Genomic DNA, 22,545 nt, shown 5'->3' on the forward strand with positions numbered 1-22,545 from the left:
CATGAATATTGCTAAAATTTATAGCAGTGCAAATTTGAACCAATATTACCGAATATAATAAAATTATTTATTAGCTTTTTATTTATTTTTTTGGGGGGGTACACGGGCCTCTCACTGTTGTGGCCTCTCCCATTGCAGAGCACAGGCTCCGGACGCACAGGCTCCGGATGCAGAGGCTCAGTGGCCATGGCTCACGGGCCCAGCCGCTTCGCGGCATGTGGTTCTTCCCGGACCAGGACACGAACCCGTGTCCCCTGCATCGGCAGGCAGACTGTCAACCACTACGCCACCAGGGAAGCCCTATATTATCATTTTGATGACAGGATACAACTTGTTTTGTCAGATACAAGTGATTATTTAAGTTGTTCAAATAGATTAGAAATAAAATAATTACATCTGGTAATTGAGGTTTTATTTTCTACTTATTTAATCACAGTAATTTTAAAGTATAATGTTTAATCAAAGGAATAATATTAAATAGGAAAGTTCAAAGAAGTAAGGAAAGAAATTTAAGTAAATAGAAGATGGTTAAAGAGATTGTGAAAGATTATTGGACTTCATTATAGGCAAAGATTTTAAATTGCATAGTATGGTTTACATGTAGGCCCTTTTAAAAAAGAAATCATCTCATTATTCCTCATTTTCTGTATAATTTTGTGCACATTTTAGTGCACAGAATAAACATTATTTTATTTGATTTATTCCAAAATATGTATTTATTTCAATGAGACTGATTCATTGATATTTTTGAAAACATATCAAATATAACATGTAATAACATATTTAAATCATAAATCACCAAATTCTTTGATTATTTTCAGTTTATTTACTAAGATAGAGTATATGTATATATGTAATCATTATTATTTCCTGTCAGTACAATTTAAAGTACATTGTTTTTAGAATAGGTTAAGAGCCTTCAGGCTAGCATAACCCAGTTGCAAAGAAAATTTTAATTTAACTATGTAAAACATAAAAATAATTAAGAATAGTTGAAATAAAAATACCCTTGTACATGCACTTAGCCATATATATGTCTCCCAAATTACATTTCAGAACGTTTTAATCTTATTTGTGTTGACTCATTTCCTGCTGGATTAGAACCAACGTGGTCCCTTATGAGAAATAAACAGGGATGGATAGGCCTTTTTCTTGCAGTAGAAGATGCTGATGTGATGAGGAGGCTGTTCTGATTTTCCTTAAAAAGGCAGTTTTCCTGGATTCCAAAGTTATTTGTTCTTTATTTATTATTGTTCCTATTTAGCTCTTCTTTTGATTATTTGCTACAGATCAAATCATTTGAACAAATTAAGATGCCATCATACCTAATAAATATCTTTGATTTACTTGAAAGAAAAATACACAGAAACAAAAGCCATGCAAGAAAGTTAATCATTCATAGCCTACCTTGGAGTGTGAACAGATGTTTTAATTAAAACTGTGAGATAAATTATCCCTTGGCATAATTTAATAGCCATTTGTATAATAAATTACAGTACAAATATTCACTTGACCATTATTGCTTTCCTTGTTTATTGCAATGAAGACTGCATATGCTTCAATGACATTCTTTATAATCCTTTGGTAAGAATAGAGGTTATTTTTTTTTCTTCTCTTAAAAATGAGCTTTTCTATTCATCAGCTTCTAAGAGGCTCTGTGCTTGTCTGCTTTGTCATCCATTTCTTTTCATAGTAAATGCTCAGTTATTTATTTATTTGTTTGTTTGTTTGTTTGTTTGTTTGTTTTGGCTGTACATGGGCCTCTCACTGTTGTGGCCTCTCCCGTTGCGGAGCACAGGCTCCGGACGCGCAGGCTCAGCGGCCATGGCTCACAGTCCCAGCCACTCCGCGGCACGTGGGATCCTCCTGGACCGGGGTCCGAACCCGTGTCCCCTGCATCAGCAGGCAGACTCTCAACCACTACACCACCAGGGAAGCCCCAATGCTCAGTTATTTTTGTGAGGAGAACAGAATAACAAAAGAGACCACTAATGTTAATCATTTTTTAGAAATACGATAAAATAAACAGTCCTTCCTAACTCTTTATTTCAACTTAGATTTTTATTGCACTGAAATGAAAAGCCATGCTATCACTTGCAGAAGACTATAATGCTTTTGTTAGAGCTTGGCCGGGGGGTGGGGGCTTGGGGAGGTGGGGTGAGGTGGGTGCTGGTGGGAGGATTGTCTGTTTGTCAAAGTTGTCTTTTTTTTTTAAGAGACACATAACAAGTGATTCTGATATCATTAATAGAACAATTTGTTGTTGAGGATTCAGTTTTTCTATGTCAAAAAATCATAGAATCTATTTGAATTCTGTAATTACATAGAGTTAATAATAATAATATCCAGAATTGGTGTTTGTCTGTAAAATACAGAACGACTTTATATTAGAAGGGAATTTTGCTTACTTTGGGAAAAAGATTAGAAGCACTGTACATGTTTCTAATTTACTTCCTAGCCCTCTTTAATATGGCTACATCAATACACATTTTATGCCAATGTTCTGATAGTTTTTGTTTTCTAATTTCATTTACCTCCATTCATTATTATTTTATTTAATTATATTTTGTTTTCTAATTTCATTTACCTCATTAATTACTTATATTACAAACAAACAAACAAACAAACCCAGAATACTCCAAACATAGACTTCAGGAACTTGGGAGTGTCTGTGAGAATTTTTACATGATATATGACAGCTTAAACAAGACTTAATTCATTATACTAAAATGTTCATAAAACAGTAGAAATATTAATATCACTAAAATTTTTTTGAATTGTCAAAATTATTTTGCATGTATTGCTCTTTACATTATATAATTCATTTTCAAAACATGACAATACCTCCTATGAGTTATAATCTTTAAATAATTGCAATTAAATCTAATCTTTTTAAGGACATTAATCAAAATGTTTATGCACAGCAATGACCTTTGCTATAGGTTAAAAAAATTACCCTATGAGTACTTATTTTGTTTAGTTAGAAAGATGAAAGCATAACATATGCTTATTAAATGCATGTTTTGCTTCACGATCATAATCGTATTCGTAAACACTAAGTAGTTCCAGACTTTAAGACTTGCAGGGATTTGCAGGCAGAAAACTTATTTCAGAATGCTCTCCTGATCAACACTTGGAGGTGGTACAAAGGGAAGAGAACTGGAAAGAAGTTAAAATTATACTGTATTTCAGTTGCATCCAAGGTCTCAGTCCATCCTGTGGGAGCAGTAGAGCTAGGAGGGCACATCAATATTCTTTCAACCTGTGGTAAGAGGATGGGGCTTTGTACCAGGTCTCCACATCATCTGGTTGTTGGATCCCAGCTGCTCTGAAAAGTTTGCCTTGGACAATGCAGCACACTTCAGCTGAAGGAAAATCTAGGGGTTGGATTCAGCTGAGAGTTACCCATGCCATTGCTTCCTGCAGCTGGGGGAGGAAGCACCTCAGTTATTTGGGGTGGAATAGAACTGGGTGGCATTTATTTATATGCATTACACTGCAAATGACTCATTAGAATCCCACAATATTTTTTAACTCCCTATTACATCAGTCTTGGCTTGAGCTTTTGTCCTTTTAAGCTCATGAGAACGGTTCCACTTCTATGCATTGTGTCAGCAATTCAGATAGAATGTGGAGGTAGGCAAATGTCATAGACTTGCATTTTCACCTTGTTTGAACAATTGAGGCTCATGCCATTATCCCCTCTACTGTAAGTGAGTTTGAAAACGCAATTACTAATAAATAGAACTATGGCCAACACAAATAAATTATATTTCTCTTTATAAGGAGGATGAAGACAATGGATATTGGCTAGGCAGTTAGGATAATTTAACTCTTCCTATCACCTTTTCAGATGTTTCTATTATAAATAACAGTGGTCATTCATAAAGTGTTCAGTTTGAGGAAATGACAATAATTTTACCTTTCCTAGGGAACCTTGAATGCTTATATCATACAGATATTTAATTTCATACAGCATATGTTAGCTCTCTCTATATATATTTAATAAAATTATATGACTCTCCAATGTTATATCTACCATTCCCACTAGATTCATGCTAAAGATGGATGTCTTCAATGTCTATCACAGCGTGCTAGTTTTATAAATTGGGCCAGATAATTAAGAGGGTTGGTGGATTTCCAAGGGAGCTGGCTCTCTTTTACGAATATATGGAGAGCTCACACAGTTCCTCAAAATGATCTAGCAATTAAAGTTGTTTTTCAGCCAAGATGCAAACAAATGGTGATAATTCATGGCTGAAGTTTTCATATCACATTTCATACAACACACTTGGAGAAAGAAATTAGGAACCTTTGTCCAGCCTGATGATATGTGTTTCCGTGATGAAATGTGATCATTTTGCCTTTTATTTCTTTATTTTTTAATTGATTTTTATTTTTTGGCTGTGTTGGGTCTTCATTTCTGTGCAAGGGCTTTCTCTAGTTGCGGTAAGTGGGGTCCACTCTTCACCACGGTGTGCGGGCCTCTCTTGTTGCAGAGCACAGGCTCCAGACGAGCAGGCTCAGTAGTTGTGGCTCATGGGCCCAGTTGCTTCTCAGCATGTGGGATCTTCCCAGACCAGGGCTCGAACCCGTGTCCCCTGCATTGGCAGGCGGATTCTCAAACACTGCGCCACCAGGGAAGCCCTTGCTTTTTATTTCTTAAGCATATTTGTAATTAATGGTCTGTCTATAACATAGATCTAATTTTGGGATCACAACTACTATTTCCTTGTCTTCTTGGTCTAATAAACACAATCTGATTTAATTTATTTTCCCATATTTGTGGCAAGTTTCTCAGAGAGAAATTTCATTGGTAAACCTTGTGAATTAGTTGAGCATAAAATCTATTGAAAGTTAGGGACTTTTTTTTTTTTTTTTTTTTTTGCGGTACGCGGGCCTCTCACTGTTGTGACCTCTCCCGTTGCGGAGCACAGGCTCCGGATGCGCAGGCTCAGCGGCCATGGCTCACGAGCCCAGCCGCTCCACGGCATGTGGGATCCTCCCAGACTAGGGCATGAACCCGTGTTCCCTGCATCGTCAGGCGGACTCTCAACCATTGCGCCACCAGGGAAGCCCTAGGGGCTTTTAAAATATTACTTCTTTAGATAGTTGTAATAATTTTACTTTTACAGCTGTGCCAACCACTTTGTAAATGTCATGAAAAAATAATGTCGCCCTTTTTGGAATTCTTTAATGTTACTTAACCTCCTGACAATACTCTTATGAATTTTATTTTTCAGAGGTTGAAATACAGAGTTAAACTATAGCAAGCTTTCATATTCATATGAGTCTACAACAATTTTAATAAATCAGAATACAAACAAAAAGTGAATACGTGAATCAAAATGTAAGACCTTCATAGGTACATTATATATAATTATATAAAACTTTGGTAGAAAAGAGCTACATAAGTTTGTAACTTCACAAATAATTTTCTGGAAAGGTGTGGTTTTTGCTCAGAGTGTTTAACAATTTCCCATAGCTTTCTATTTATACAATTTTATTATTAAAGTCCACTGCAACTGTTGGCCTACTTTACTACATCACTCACCAGATGTGAGTGATTGTCATGGATGAGCTCCAAAACTATCTGTTAATTAGTTTAAATATCTATTGATAGCCTATCTTTAATAATGCTGCAATAAATATATTACTCATAGTTTTGAAGCTCAAGGACATTTCATAAGTTTCTTTACCAAGTGCCTGATGCTGACTCTTTCAAAGGTCTGATCCTACATAGTTCACCAGGCATCTAAAATTCTGGATTAAATTCTTATACCATTAACACTAATTCATCCATGTCCTCTAGATTAGATTAAATGAATAAATTGGAAGTCACGAATCACTCAAGAGATATAATACATTAGTCACATTTTTTGTGTGAATGTCAGAAAACTGGCTCTAAATTCAGACTCTTTATGGATTTTTATAAAGAGATACTATATGGATTCTGCCCCAAGGAAAAAGTCCTTTCAGATTAATTAGTGTATCCACATTGGTTTAGTTTGATCTTAAAATTTGACTCTGTGTGTGTGTGTGTGTGTGTGTGTAAAAGGTTTCAAACATACACTGCACAGAATCCTACACCTTGGGGTTTTGAAACATTAATATTTGCATATAGTATCTGGAGGAAAAAATGTATTAGTCGAAAAGATAGAATACAATTCCCAAATTATATAAAGGACATTTTTTTCACCGAATCAAGAAAGAAGGAAAAATGCATCTGCTAATGAAATAGCAGGAGTTATCTTTCAAGAGTTTGCAATATAACAGTTACCAAGCCCACATTTCAATCTTGGTTTGCTTATGTAACCCATCCCACATGGCAAAACTTTATTTTACTATTTTCAAATAAGTATATTTTTGTTAAGATCTCTGAATGCCCAAAGGATTTTTAAAGTTTTATCACAATGAAAACAGCATATTTCTGTAGTTGAAATATTTTGATCTTGGTTTGTTTCATTATAAATACTAGAATCTAATTTTAAATTATAATAAGTGCGTGGAATCTGAATTCATTTTTCTGCATTGATAGAAAGATAGAGATAAATATTCTATTAAAAGAGGCTTTTAATTGAATGACATGCTAATTGTTTTGATATCAGAACATAAAGATAAGCTTAAGTTCCTTAAAAGCAGACACTGTTCTGTCTTCCTTGCTGGTCTTTCTTGATTACATAGTAAAGTGCTTGACATATCATACACAATAATTACACATTAGGCTGAGTAATAGTATTTTTGAATTAGATTACTCTCTCCCTTCAGAGTCTGTCTTTACATATGTCAGGAGAAGATGATGTAAAAATAAGTAAGGCACATATAAACACAAAATACTTTAGGAATCATTCCTAATATCAGATACTTAATATAGGAATTTGTACAAATTATTTCCATTAATTTGTAATTTGGCCATTTTAGTCAGAATGATGGTAAATATGGTCTGTCTCTTCACACAAAATGTCTTCCTCAAAGGAAAGAGACAGAGTTCTTAAAAAATTCTTTGAATCTGTTATAACATCCTACTTGTTCTCTCATTAATAAATGAGTTGAGTAAAACCTTAGGTGTTCATTTTTATAGCTGTATTAGATTCATTTACATATTTACTTTTAAAATTTTACTTAGTCACTTTACCAAGTCATACATTTCTACATCTTAGATGTAAGGTTGGAAGTGCCAAAAAGAAAAGGTTGATTGATAGGAAAGTAAACTGTTGGGTTGGCCAAGAAGTTCATTCGGTTTAAAAGACACATTTTTCATTTTCACCAAGGACTTTATTGAACAATGTATTCATTAATCGAATGAACTTTTTGGCCAACACAGTATGTTTGGGTGACATCAAACTTATGAAATGCAGGAAAAGCAAATATTCAAAGCAGTGTGAAGTAAAGAACTTAATGTTAATACATGCACAGCATTGTTACAAACTAGGAATGTCTGAAACAATGAAAAATATAGGGAAGAGAGTTTGGACATTTACAAGTTAGAAAGGCACATTTTCAAGTTGGAGTTAATAAACTTAATTTAGACCAAGGCATTTAGCCCATAATTGAGAGACCAGAGATAAGATATTGAAAATGCCTCTAGTAATGATAATATTCTTTTGCAGTTACCAAAGTTATCCAAGAGTACAGGTATAAATTTTGTACATTTTGACAAGTTCCTTGTTACTTTGAATCACATCTCTGTAATGGCACCTTTACATAAAACACACTGTATTCCTGAACATAATTTTAGCACATGATTACACTAGATTACCATATTTAAAAAAAATCAGAAGCTGAAATAAGCTTATTCATAAAATACAAAATGTGGGTTGAAAAAGGACCTGATTATATAACCTAAGAGAACTAGAAATAAAATAAAAACTCTTTCGTTTTCACTCCCATCACATGTTTAGTCACTGTTGCATGACCTGTACAGCAGAGGAGTCCCTAACTCCCCATTTAATCAGAGATCCTAGAAAACACAGCCTGAAAAAGAAAACCCAACATGATAGGACTCTGATTTATTTTGTCTTGCAAAGATAACAATCGATTTTACATTTGGTATTGGCCAATGGAGCCTTGATCGGATTTTATTTGCAAGACTCCAATTTTCAATTTAACTGCTTAAAAGTAAAGAGACCAGAAACCCAACCTTTTCTTTTGACTCACTAGATGCAGAATGCAAGTTTTGACTGATTACCTGAAGCTTAAGAATATGAAATTCATCTGTGCATTTTAGCTATGATTCAAAATTCAAAGAATCAGGGTGTATGGGAGTTTCAGAAACGTTATTAAAAAGGTGAGTTTGGCCTGGGTTTATTTTATGGACAAACCTCCAGGTAATATATGTAATGTAGGTTAGGAGCAAGCAATATCTTCTCTTTAACTATTGGGTAACTAAAACATAAAGTGGTAAATTATTTCCTACAGTTCACTTGATGCAGACAAGAACTTCTAACTCTCTTCCACTAGAAAACAAAACAAAAAAAAAACAAACATGCATTATATTTCTAGCTATTCTACCCTCTCCCAACTAGAAATGTCAAAACTTATTTTTTTAAGATAAAGTGATTTGGCTCATTCACAGTTAAAACCCAAGTAATTACAGTATTTTATAATAAATTATTATCAAAAGAGTTTGTATAATAGCTATTAATAGTTTTCATGAAAGACTCTGTGTGTGATAAAATATAAAACCGACTTTTCAAGTGCTGAATTCCTTTATTATATGTGATTGTTAATTTTATGTGTCAACTTGACCTGCCATAGGGTGCCCAGATTAAACATTATTTCTGGATGTGTCTGTGAGGGAGTTTCTGGATGAGATTAGCATTTGAATCAGTGGGCTCAGTAAAGTAGTTGGCCTTCCCCAATGTGGGTGGACATTATTCAATCCACTGAGGGCTGGAATAGAACAAAAAGCAGAGGAAGGAGGAATTCACTCCTCTTTCCCTGCCCTACTGTTTGTGGTGGGACATTTTATTTAATCTTCTCCTGCCCTTGGACTGGGATTTACACCATCGGTCCTCCTATTTCCTGGATCTTAGGACTCAAACTGGTTTATGCCACAGGTTTTCCTGTGTCTCCATCTTGCACATGGTGGATCGTGGGGCTTCTCAGCTTCCACAACCACGTAAACCTGTTCCTCATGATAAATCTGTCTATCATGTATCCATCTATTTATCTATTCTATTGGTTCTGTTTTTCTAGGGACACTGAATAATACAATATGTGTATAACTAAAATTAAAATTTAAGTAAAATGTTTGCAATCGTTACTTTTTGATAATGAGCTTACACTTTTAACAAAGATTATTTCTTTAACAAAGATTTTCAACTATCATCATTTTAAACTACTTCATATTCTATAAAAAAAGTCCATCAATTAAATGAATAAATAATAAGCTAATAAAACTTCTGCTAGACAATATAAGAAACATAAATCTACATAAATATGTTATAATTAAGAACAGAAAAAAGCTAAGAGGTTGTTATCAGTACCTACAAATAGAGATGCATTTATAAGAAATAATGTGTAGACAGGTAAAATATGAATATGCTTAGAATGCCACTTCTAATGCCACCACTGTACTGAGAGAATTTACATATCAGAAGACAAAATTGTATGCTGGGAGCCATTCATTCAAATACACGTCGTCATTGTTTTCTTCTTGTTGAAGTTTGGAGGTTAGAAAATGAAGAAATTGCTGACTGCTCATTCTCTAGTCCTATGAAAACAATTTTTCCATTAAGTTATAGATTTCAGGCAAATTGGGTTTTAAATATTGGAATGTGAAGTTGTTGATTCTCTGCTAGAAATGTTTCTTGGCAAATCTATCAAACACCTTTCACAGAGTTCCTCAGATTCCTTTAACTTTTCCTGTCTTCTTAACTGTCAGCCCCTTTCTCCATTCCAGCTACTGGAATAAAGGACCCAAATTCTCTAAACCCTTTCAGAGGTAATTGAAAGGATATGTAGCAGGGCATAGGATCTGGCCTCCTGGTTCCTGCCAAATGCAACAGCTAAGGCAATCCCAGAAATGTAGTGTCAATTTTCTCATAGGACAATTTGAATAATATAGCTTTGGAGATTAGACAGAACAGGCAAATGAACAATCTCTTTTTTACTCCCTACATTGGCCTATTTGAGTATCATCAAATACAAGTATCATCAAATACCAGACCATCATCTCCATACAGTCTGGTTTGTTGTATCCTAGTGGCTAAGCAGCTGAAGGTGTCCACCAACTGTGTCTCTTCGAGATTCAACAGGAAGCATTGGCTAGTGCAGTAACACATCACCTTGTATTCTCTACAATCCAGCTTGTCTTATGTCCTTTTCCCTTGTTTCTACTGTGCTGGAATTATTTTTTACTAATTTAGGATTATTGCTAATTCTTCATCTCAGGTTCCATTGTCTGGGGAATCTGGGATAAAATAGCATATAGTCCCTGGATATAAGAAATCACAAAAGCTTGTTCCATTAACATACTCCTACTTTCCCAACACCTTACCTGGAGCTTCACCTACATGATCTGTGAGTGTAAAGCATTTGGAGTATGATATGGAAAGCTATGCCTCTTCTCACAAAAGCTTTGTCCCTTAGTTCTATAATACCATTTCTCATCACTGGGCTTGACTAATAAAATCAAGAGACCTATATTTACTTGCCAAACATTTATTGAGCACGTGTGTGTGCCAGGCACTATGCTAGATATTAAGGCACAAAAATGAATATGACATGGTACCAACTCTCAGATGCCACACTCCAAACATACCATTTATATTTTTTCAAATACAAGAACAAACTCTGGCACAGATTTTTACCTGAATTACAGTAACAGTGGAAAAGGAGTCAGAGAATGTAGAAACATCAATGCTATTTTAGGAAATAAAAATGCAAGATGTAAGTTGATTGTTGTCAAAGATGTACAGTAGGAGGGGTCAAAGATAGTTTCCAAAATGGCGAATGTATTGTCTAGGTACACAGTGTTGTCAGTTGAGTAGAAATACAGGTTTCTGGAGGGACAACTGGAACTTCTATTTGGACACTTTTCTACCTGAAGCACGTTTTGTCCCATCCGTTTCAAGAAATGCTTCTCCCCTTGCCTGTCTCACCTGAGACTTCACTTCTTCGGGAATCACTTCTTTGAGTTGCAAGGTCCTCCTTCTATATGTTCTCAGAGTGCCCTGTATTTCTCTTTCCAGAGCATCTCCAAGTTTCAGTGCAATTACATTTTTAATATCTGCATTTCCTGGTAAACTGAGATTCCATCAGAGGGATACTTGCACCTATGTTATTTATAATCTTATAACTGTGGCAGCACTTAAGTAGACACTTTAAAATATTCAGTGAATGTCCATGTAAAGCTGTCCAGAATTCTTATAGTGAAATCATGATCACAGCAAGTACCTTAGTCCATTTAGGTCGTGGCCCTTGGCTCAGTTCTTCAGAGCTGTTCAGTCACATTTAGAGTAACTCTTTTTTTTTTTTTTTTTTTTCTTTCGGTACGTGGGCCTCTCACCATTGTGGCCTCTCCCATTGCAGAGCACAGGCTCTGGACACACAGGCTCAGTGGCCATGGTTTACAGGCCCAGCCGCTCCATGGCATGTGGGACCTTCCCGGACTGGGGCACGAACCCGTGTCCCCTGCATCGACAGGCGGACTCTCAACCACTGTACCACCAGGGAAGCCCTAGAGTAACTCTTGATCATCCAGCCTCTGATCTCTAACACACTTTTGTGAAAACCATTCCTAAATCAAGTATGCTAAAGTGTTATACAATCTGTAACAAGCACCTATCACAAAGTCCTGGCCTAAGTTAAGGATTCGATTAATATTTATTGAACGAAGGAATAGACAAAAGAGTATATACCTGTCTTAAACTTCCATTTGTAGCCTGTGGGGTCCCTCAGATTTCCTTAGTCCATCTGAACAAAGCAGAGTTCCTGATCCTGGTTGACCCACATAATACACTATCTCAGCCCCAACTGGTGTTTCAATCACTCTTTCAACCACCCAAAAGTCAGATGATCAGCTCAGGATGGAGATGTATTTTCTAGCTGTGAAAATACGATTGTTTTATATTTGTGCCCAGTGTTAATGTCAAGCTGAAGTCTGAAGAACCCAAGAGATCCAAGCATATAATCTAGAGTTTATAACTTTCTGATGTTATTTTTGAATGCACATGTTTATATTTTAATAATTATCTGAAATTAACATGTTATGGAATAAGAAAGAGCACTGACCCAGAATTGCCAGGTTGTGATTGCATTTGACATTTACAATCGTTTTGTCTCCAAAAGCGTGTTAATTGCAGATTGTAGAAAGCTACTTGGAAAATAACAGGGAGATGGCAGACTTCATATGTACTTAATGCAAGTAAAGGCTATAGAAGGAAGAGGTCATCAGTCAGGATCTGGAAGAAGGAGGGCCCTTGCTTCTCACCCAGTCTCTCTGAACAAGGCAAAACTCTGATCCTGTATATCGCTTTTAGAAATTCTGAGTTCAGAGATAGGTAGCCTTTCAGAAGCAGATTTTGGACTCACTGACCTTAGCAAAAGAAGGATGTGTACAGGAATGAGGCTCTTGCTGATTGGCTGATTTTCTGAATCATGTGGTTGTCACTTATTAGCTAGCTTTCAGAGGTGTGTGTGGAGAGCTTTCACTGGGATGCGTTTATTATCTGATTGGGTCTTTAGTTGATACTATACGTATTGAATAATAAGTCATTTCCATTCTTTTTTTTTTAATTAATTTTTATTGGAGTACTGTTGCTTTACAATGTTGTGTTAGTTTCTACTGTACAGCAAAATGAATTATATATATATATATATATATATATGTATCCCCTCTCTTTTGGATTTCCTTCTCATTCTGATCACCACAGTGCATTACGTAGAGTTCCCTATGCTATACAGTATGTTCTCATTAGTTATCTATTTTATACCTAATATCAATAATGTATATGTGTCAATTCCAATCTCCCAATTGCTCCCACTCCCCCCTTTCCCCCTTGGTACCCATACATTTGTTCTCTATGATGTCTGTGTCTCTATTTCTGCTTTGCAAATAAGATCATATATACCATTTTTCTAGATTCCACATATATGCATTAATATACGATATTTGTTTTTCTCTTTCTGACTTACTTCACTCCGTATGACACTCTCTAGGTCCATCCACATCTCTTTAAAGGACCCTATTTCGTTCCTTTTTATGACTGAGTAATATTACATTGTATATATGTACCACATCTTCTTTATCCATTCTTCTGTTGATGGACATTTAGGTTGCTTGCATGTCCTAGCTATTGTAGTGTTGCTATGAACATTGGGGTGCATGTGTCTTTTGAAAATGAAGCAACTGAAAAAGGATTAATCTCCAAAATATACAAGCAGCATATGCAGCTCAATATCAAAAAAACAAACAACCCAATAAAAAAAATGCATGGAAGACCTAAATATAAATTTCTTCAAAGAAGACATACAGATGGCCAACAAACACATGAAAGGATGCTCAACATCACTAATCATTAGAGAAATGCAGATCAAAACTGTCAAGTATCACCTCATCAAAAAATCTACAAACAATAAATGCTGGAGAGGGAGTGGAGAAAAGGGAACCCTCGTGCACTGTTCGTGGGAATGTAAATTGATACAGCCACTATGGAGAACAGTATGGAGGTTCCTTAAAAAACTACAAATAGAACTCCCATATGACCCAGCAATCCCACTACTGGGCATATACCCCAAGAAAACCATAATTCAAAAAGTCATTTCCATTCTTGAAATGAAGTATAAAAACTTTTTTTTTTCTCATCAACCCTGTTTTTCCTCCCAGCATCAGGGATGGAGTTTCATAACTATTGTTGACTCTCTTTTAAGTTGATGTCTCACTTGAAGGTGACTGATTTTCAGTCTGAGTGCTGATAAGCATGATTTCATTCTATTATTATTATTATATTGTTTTTTGTCTCTTCTGTCAGGGTGGAGCCTGAAGATTTTAAGGCTTTGCACAACAGACATTCAGTTACTGAGACATATCACAATGACTCAAATTATTGTAAGGAGGGACGGAAAAGTGCTTGGGGTCAACCCTTCAAGATTTCCCAGGCTTGACAAAGAAGAGAGTCCTTGAAACCTCACTAAGGTTATCGTAGGTAGCCAGATCACCTTCCTTTTTTAGCTTAGGTGTGAGTGATTTAGCTTAGATATGAATTGAATGTTCATACTCATCAGCAGTGTTAATCCAGGTACCACATGAATTTTAGCAAGTTTATTTTATTATCCATAATCATTTAAGCTAAGGAATTTAAATCAGTTCTTGTGTCCTTAAAGAATTTGACGTAGTATTTACTGTCAGGCAAAGTGAGACTAATTTTTGAAAACCACCTGAGTTTTCCAAATCCTATTTATGAGCTTGTTTTCCTCGAGATTCTGTTCTACCACCTTACATGTATACTTTCAGGAATCATTTCACCCTTCAGTCTATTTGTAAGAAGACACAGTCTACTGAGGAAGGTCAAGATCCATATATTTTAAATAATTTAACTATTAACATACTAGAACAATTTGTCATGGCCTGGAATTGACATCATTGAGATTGTGTTGCACAAAAGAAAAAGGAACTCAGGAACCACAAACGGTAAATACAGAAGTCAGTGCATTCATTCTGGGTATTGTTAGAACACGGTCCCTGTTACATTCCAAGCATATTGGCAGCCCCCACTTCCAGGGTAAGGGCGTTGTGTTTAATTTATGTATTTGCTGCAAACAACAAACAAACTAACAAAAACATTATTTTTTCATTTCTCACAGTAAGGTACAAGGATTTTCTCCTATTTATTTCCCTTCTGTGAGTTTTATGTATTTAATATTTAAATTTAGGTCTATAATCCTGTTTAAGTTAATTTTGGGGTATGGTGTGAATTAAGGATCAATGTTTATTTTCTTCCATAAGTATATCAATAGTGTTAGCACTATATGTTGAAATGGCTTTTCTTCCATCATCATAGTTTCTTGGTACTTCTGCTAAAAATCAATGGGCCATATATTTGGGGGTCTACTTATGAACTCTATTTTCTTCCATTAATTGTATGTTCATCCTTTCACCAATAAAACACTGGCCTGATTTGCACAGTTTCATAATAAATATTGAAATTAAGTACTGTCATTCCTCCAACTTATTCTTGGTTTGTAAAATCATTTCAGCTATTCTAGTCAATTTTCAAGGAAAAAAAGGAAGACTCTAGGAATTTTGATTGGGATTCTTTTAAATCTTTAAACAATTTGTTAATAATTGATATTTTAATGGAATTGAATCATTCAACTCAACAACATGGTGTTCCTATCTCTCCATTTATTTAAGTCTTTGTAAATTGTGTTCATCACAGTTATGCCGCTTTAACTGAAGAGAACTTCATTGTCTCTTGTCACATTTATTTCTAAGTATTTTAAAAATAATTTTAAAAATTTATTTTTTCAGTTGTTTCTAGTGTAATTGATATTTTGTACATTAACTTTCCATCTTGTGACCTTTCTTCCTTCCTTCATCACTTCCTCCCTTCCGTCCTTCCATCCTTCTGTCCTTCCATCCTTCTTTCCTTCCTCCCTCCCTTTCTCCTTTCCTTCCTTTTTCCTTCCTTCCTTCCTCCTTCCTTCCCAACTTTTCTTCACTAATTTATATTGTGCCTGTACTATACCCATGTGCTGTGCTTCTCGTAAATCAGAAAACCCATATTTTAATTTAGCAGCCAAAAGGACATTCAAGTAGTAATTGAAACTGGGTAACTGTAGGGGTAGTTTTATACTACTTTATATACAATGATAGACATTCTTCTAGGAATAGAATTGACTTCAGTTAACAAATAATCTCAGGTAAGAAAGTTCCCATAATTTTTCTCCTATTGTTTATTTAAAAGATAGTATTTCAAACAATATATTTAAATCTTTTGAACAATACTTTTTTTTTTACATAAAGTAATGAATGATAGAAAGTACAAGAAAATAAAAGGGAATCAATTTTGGGTATTTTCCCTTTCTCTTCTAAAAATGTCTTTTTGCATTGTGAAAATGTGGTGTGAACTTCATTTTTCTTTATAAGTTCCAAACTGCAGTCGAAAGTAATTTGCATAAAAGACAGCAGGTAAGAATATTTTGCAGCATATTTTTCCTTCATACAGGAAGAGAAAGAGAGAAAGAAAAGAAAAGAAAATCATTAAAGAGTTTACGAGGTCATTTCTGAAACAAAGTTGAACATTAAGAAACAGCCCTTGGCTTTTGATGGAAAATCACTTAAAGTTATCCGGGTTCCATGGAATGCATTTAAGGCAGTATAGCAGATGGGGTGTTGAGTAACATCTTGAGTTAATTTATTTTTGAAGTACACAATGAGTTTTTATGATATAATTGAATTAGAGAGTCATAGGGACTATCTTTCTCCTGTTATTTTATAGTTAACTTGTAGAAAGTATCAGACTATTTGTGGAATTATTTTTATAATATGTAGGCTATACACTTAAATCAACATCAAGCATATATATTTTTTAAAATGTTCTCTTTGGTTTAATTCTGAGAAGAGGCAAAGACAGTAAATTATAAAGCGGCTACTGTGATGTTACTGAGCCAACCAGCTTGTCTGGCTTTGAACAAAGTTTTAGTTGATGTTATGGCAGAATTTAAATTTCTTATTGTATTTATATATTAAATAGTAAAATGACTTGAATTTTTCATGAAAAATTAGAAGTCACCTTCAATCTGTTCTCCAGCTTCTGTTGTGTAGAGACAGGGAACAAAAATTTAAGATAAAAATTTAACTACTTGAAGCAAATTTATTAATAAAATAGAAGGAGTGTGAGGGGTGCTTAAAATCTCAAGGGTGCCTACTTTCACTTTCATTCTTGATAGGGAACAACTGGAATAAAAATATGAATAAGATGACAGCATAATGGCAATCATTTTACTCATGATTTGTCGCAGTATATGTACTTTCGATAGTTCTATTGAAAAAATAATTATAATTTGAGAAACCCAAATAATACTGACGAAGTATATCTTGAGGAATGCTTTTCTCCAAATTCAACTTCATATTTTTTGTTGCATTTATAAAAAACATAAAACAGTATATTTTCTTAGAATAAATTACATTAAAATCCTGTGATGCATTTACAGAATCTTAGAAGCCCAAAGAAAAACTGTGAAAAAAAAAAAAACATACATTGCTCTTTTTTGCCAGTTATGTTTTAATATCTCCTAAGAAGAGACTTTGTAACTGAAAAAATGAATGTTCTTTGTTCTTTATCTGCAGTCCAATTTTCTATTGTATTCCCAAGACAGAAGGTTCTTCCTGGTGTACCGAAGTTATCATGAGACATCGAGTAACAGAAGCCTCTATCATAACCACTTGGTAGATCTGAGAATGACAGGTAACTTGTCAGCGTGCACTTTACTTTCCTTCTGCTGTTGCAGCCTGGCAGCTTCTGTACACTCTTTATTGCACAGGTGCTTTCTTTTGGCAGACGTGTTCAGATAATAGAACAATCCAATGAAAACATCAGTGAAACTCCCTGACAGAACATTTGCTGCTTTGGAAACATTTGCACTTACCAAATAGCAAGAGCATCTTAGGATATGAAACAGTGATTATTTGAGTTTCATTCTTTGAAAAGCATGCAGGATTTATTATTGTGAAAATGCACACATTTTTAGATGATTTGTAAAGTAGTTGCCCAGTTAAATCAAAGAGAAGTTTGAGTTTTGAATCCCGTGATATCAAAGAAATGTGTTATCAACTTGTCATTCTTTTCTATTTAAATTATTCTTAAAATTATAATAATGTATTCTAACATTTTAAAAATTCCATATCATGTAAGTTTATGCCAAGTTTTGTTATAAAATGCAAAAAATAAAGCCACACTGGCTTAAAATAATAGAGGTTCATTTTTCTATTAATTATCTGTCCGTGGGTCAGCTGTGGCTCTGCTCCATGTCAGCTTTACTGTAGATACAGACTGCAGAGTGGTCTTATCTGGAACACAGTCTTCTGGCAGAGAGAAAAGAGACACCCAGAGGATCTAAAACTAACTCCCAAAACTTCTATTGGGAATTGGTACATGTTACATTGCCAATATTTAATTGGCTAAAACAAATCACAATGTAAGCCTGGTGCCACTAAATGTTTCCGGTATATTTATTCTTCCAAAGGGAAGGGCATCCCCGGACTCGTATGGAAATATAAGATATATGGAGAGAGAAGTGTATACAAATTCCAGGAAAATATATACATGTTTTAAGGTGTATATAATTATGTAGTTGCATGTAAGTCAAACAGCTGATATCTGATTCTGAAACTCAGCTCTGCCATTTATTTGAAAAATGGCATTATCTATTCTATCAGACTATCAGTTGATAAATAAAATCAAACAGGAATGACTACTACAGTGTTAGATTAAATCCATTAAATTGTGTGACATAGTAATATATATATATATATATATATTTTTTTTTTCCTGTTGTATTTTTGAAAACCAAGAAACATTACGCTTTTTAGAGTGATATGCCATTACTGCCCTTTTCAGTTGAAAAGAGACATTGTTTTGGTTGAACCTTTGACTGATTTGAACATAAATTAATGAAACTTTACATATAAGGCCTTTTAATCAATATAGACACTTGTCTGTTATCAATATGCTTATAACATGAGGTATGGCAAGTAGTATGTGTATCAATAGTTTCACACACATACACATTCCACCTACATCTACAATTGTAAGTAGAACTGTTATCTCCTTGGTGCACATAAAACGGAGGAGATTGGAGCTGAGTTGCCGCAATAGTCAGAGAGCATTCCTTAGTTATTTTGTAGGATAGAAGGTAGGTATGTCACCTTACTAATCAGTGGATTTATCAGGCTGGTTTTTTGAAATGTACAGATTTAACTTTTGTTTTTTTAACCTTGTGAAAATTTGGACATAAGGATGCATTCGCATTCTTTTATTCTTGGTACAATAAGAAATGAATAAGAAATGAATCACCCAATTTTACTTTTTTTTGAACAATAGCTCATAGAAAGATCTTAAGCAGTCTGTTTATCATTGTCATATTTATTTGTAAAAAACCTCCATTCAAACTTGTTCTTATACCAATTTTGGATTAGAACTTATCAATTTTATCCTGAATCATTTCTAAAATCTGATACTGGAATTACATTATTATGAACTTTGTGCATATGTCACCCAGCTTTTTTCACTCATTCTTATCCAGTTTCAGAAAATTCACTCACACTGTCACATCCAGGAACTTCTCTTTATTTAAAAAACAGAATAGTGTGTAGGTATCATATATGATTTCTTTTGATTAGATAAACACATCATCTATAAAATGTTCCTTTTTTTCAATATAATAAAGTAGTATAGTTTAGGGAATAAGATGAAAATATAGAGATTATTCTTCATTAAAAGTGTTTTTGTTAATCACCCTATCTCTCTCTTGGCTTCTATTCAGAGAAGGATAGAAAGAAGGAAAAGGAGAGGGATAGGGAAAGAGAAGAGAGAGAGAGAGAAGAAAAGAGAGAGAGAGAGAGAGAGAGAGAAGAATATGGAGGAAGAAAAGAAGCCTGAGTGTTTCCCATGGTTCTTATTTCAAAGTGCTAATGATGTCCACACATATCATGACAAGCTTGAGCTCATGGATGGATACGCAAAAGAGAGTGGAGTTACTTATGGAATCATGGGGGTTCCATTTCATGGAAATGATCCCAATAGCTGCTCTATGTGTCTCCGAGGCCCTGGAATGGTCCTTGTTATGTACTTACACTTTTTTTTCTTTTTTAATAACATCTGTTAACATAACACTTTGTCTACAATGTCTCTTTCAATATGTTGTCCCTTCTACCCATGGTTCCTCAGTTCAGTTGATGTCAGAATAGTCATGTTGCTTTGGGGGATTAAATAAAAACAAAGTTATATTTAGGACCTTATTTTTTATTTAGTTTGGGATTTGTTGGATATAAGTATGTAGCTCACAATCATTTTCAGGTATATTTAAATGATTGTTAGCTGTTCCAACCTAGGAATATTTCTGACCACACAGTGCCAATTCACCTGTCATGAAGATGCCACCTGCCCCCCCAACAAAAAATATAAACATATTGAAAGCATCTGGGGAATGAAGAAATAAGATTTTAATTGTCCTAGATCAGTAACTAGACTACAGAAAATTCTTCCAGTCACTAGTTATATAAAATTGTAGGCATATAATTATATTCTCATAGGAGCCACTAAAAAAGGTCTTTCCTTTTAAATACTCTCAATTATGCAATTTTTATAATTATAAACCCACAGTACATTTTTCTTTTATTTTTCCAATCGAAAGCCATGAAAAATAGATTGGTCATAATTCTTGTGTTTGTAGGGCACAAATTTGTAGCAGTCCTCTAAGCAGCAAGCATATCTATGTGTGAGTGGAAGGTTTTAAGCATGCCAAGATATCACTTACATCTTAGCATGACATTGTCAGTAACAGTTAGGAAGCTACAATAAATTTCTACATGATCAAATAATCAATAATAATAAAGTAAAATTTAAAGTATATTCATTTTCTTTACAGTACATTGTACTGCAAAATATTTTCATTTGAAGAAATAAGAATTATGCAGTCAGAAATATAGGGCAATTATAATATAGAGTTGTAATAAATAGTTGCTTAATAAAAACATTATGTCATTATTTTGGATTTTACAATAATTTTGGTTTTGTTAGCTTTTAAAATTCACCATTTATTATGATTTATTTCTTCACTCTGAATAAATATTTACTTCCATATCTGAATTTTGTATTTTCAGTTTTGTACTTCTTTTCTTAAAGAGGGCTACAAAAAATTGTAGGTCCCACAAAACCTAGATCTACTCATGGCAAATATTAGACCTTACCTCTATGTAAAGAGATTTCTCCCATCAATTTAGATGTCTTATCGTCAATCTTTTTCTAGTCTGGACAGAAGATTTTATGTTCCAGATACATTTTTTACTCTTGACCATGTTTTCTTATTGTTTTTATTTCACCTTTATTGCCTCTGTTATCATCTTGGGCAACTTTGATAAAAGAATGAATAGATGTAGATATTAAAATATAATTACATTTCATATAACTGTCTAACACTTTATGCAATATTCATATGGCAGATGACATTCTTTCTTACAATTTTCATGCATAATATAAATGCACAGGCGATATTTTCATAGCACTCCCAGCCAGAGATAAAGTCATTAACAATTTTTGTAGGTACAAAATTATTTCAATACATTAAAAATATTTCCCCCACTTTTTGATATCATTGAACTTGCAGGGAAATTTAGTAAACGGAGTAAAGAGAAATATATTTGGAAAGTGTAAATACCATTTCATTAATTCTTTCTAAAGAGCTCTTTTCTTCATTGTAGATTAGCCGTTTTCTCTAGCAACTATCATGTTCCTGTCCACCCGGACACAATATCTTGTTTCCTTTAACAAGTCAGCTGGAGGCACGAGGGCATAGTGTCACTCAGCTCTCTTTTCTAGTTTCCATAATAACTGTTACATTCCATTTTTCCTTGCCATTTAATTACTTTACTCTCCCATTCAACACATTCATAATATGGTACAATGATCAAGTTTAGGGTTTATTTAATCCTGTAGCTTGGATGTTTTGTGAAGAAAGAAGACCTTGATCTTATCAGTAACTCTATTCCAAATTACATTTAAAGGTCTTACTTCCTGACAGGTTTCCAGTGGACAGCTAATCGAAGTATGTGGATTCTTGTTATCCTCAAAGTGTGACCCTTAACTAACCCTTACCTGTTTCAGTTATACATTCCAATGGCACTCATCTTTCTGTGTCTAACGTTCTTTAGGTGCTGGATTTTTCTGTCCACTGAATAATGTGCCAAAATTGAAATGAATTACAAATAACTTATCTCCAATAAGTCTAAAAATCTCAAGAATCTATTGGTATTTTCCAGCAGAAATTGACCCAGGACAATCATGTATGTCTGGTATCACTATTACAAGGTCTAGGAGACACATTTCTGATACTGTGGGTATAATCATTCACACTTCTTGCTCATGCCAGAGTTTACAACATTCTTCATGTTGGTTAGTTAATTAAATGTCTTCTACTGTAAGATGTCTTCTGTAATTAAGTTTTTGCCTAGAGAAGAACAATAGTTTATAGTGAGAGCTTTTATCAAATAAACCAAAGAATTAAATGAAATTGGTCTCCAATTCTGAAACAGGTTATCAATCCTCAAAACTTATAAAACAGAAGTGTAAAGCTTTGACAAATACAACATACATTCAGACTACCTGTTTGACATGAAGAAACTGTCTAGAAGAATCTCGGGACAAATAGCTTTCTGGGAATTAAACTGTGGTTTGTCCTTTGTGTCTGCTAATTAAATTTTTATACAATTATGAAATTATTACATTCTGGTTAGTATATACTTTCCTCTTTATGTGACTTAATCTCTGAGTTATATTATTCATCAAAAATATTGGACTATGCAGTACTTGTGATTAATAT

The sequence above is a fragment of the Mesoplodon bidens genome (genome assembly GCF_964165515.1).
Source record: "Mesoplodon bidens genome assembly, chromosome: 4".
NCBI classification, from domain to species: domain Eukaryota; kingdom Metazoa; phylum Chordata; class Mammalia; order Artiodactyla; family Ziphiidae; genus Mesoplodon; species Mesoplodon bidens.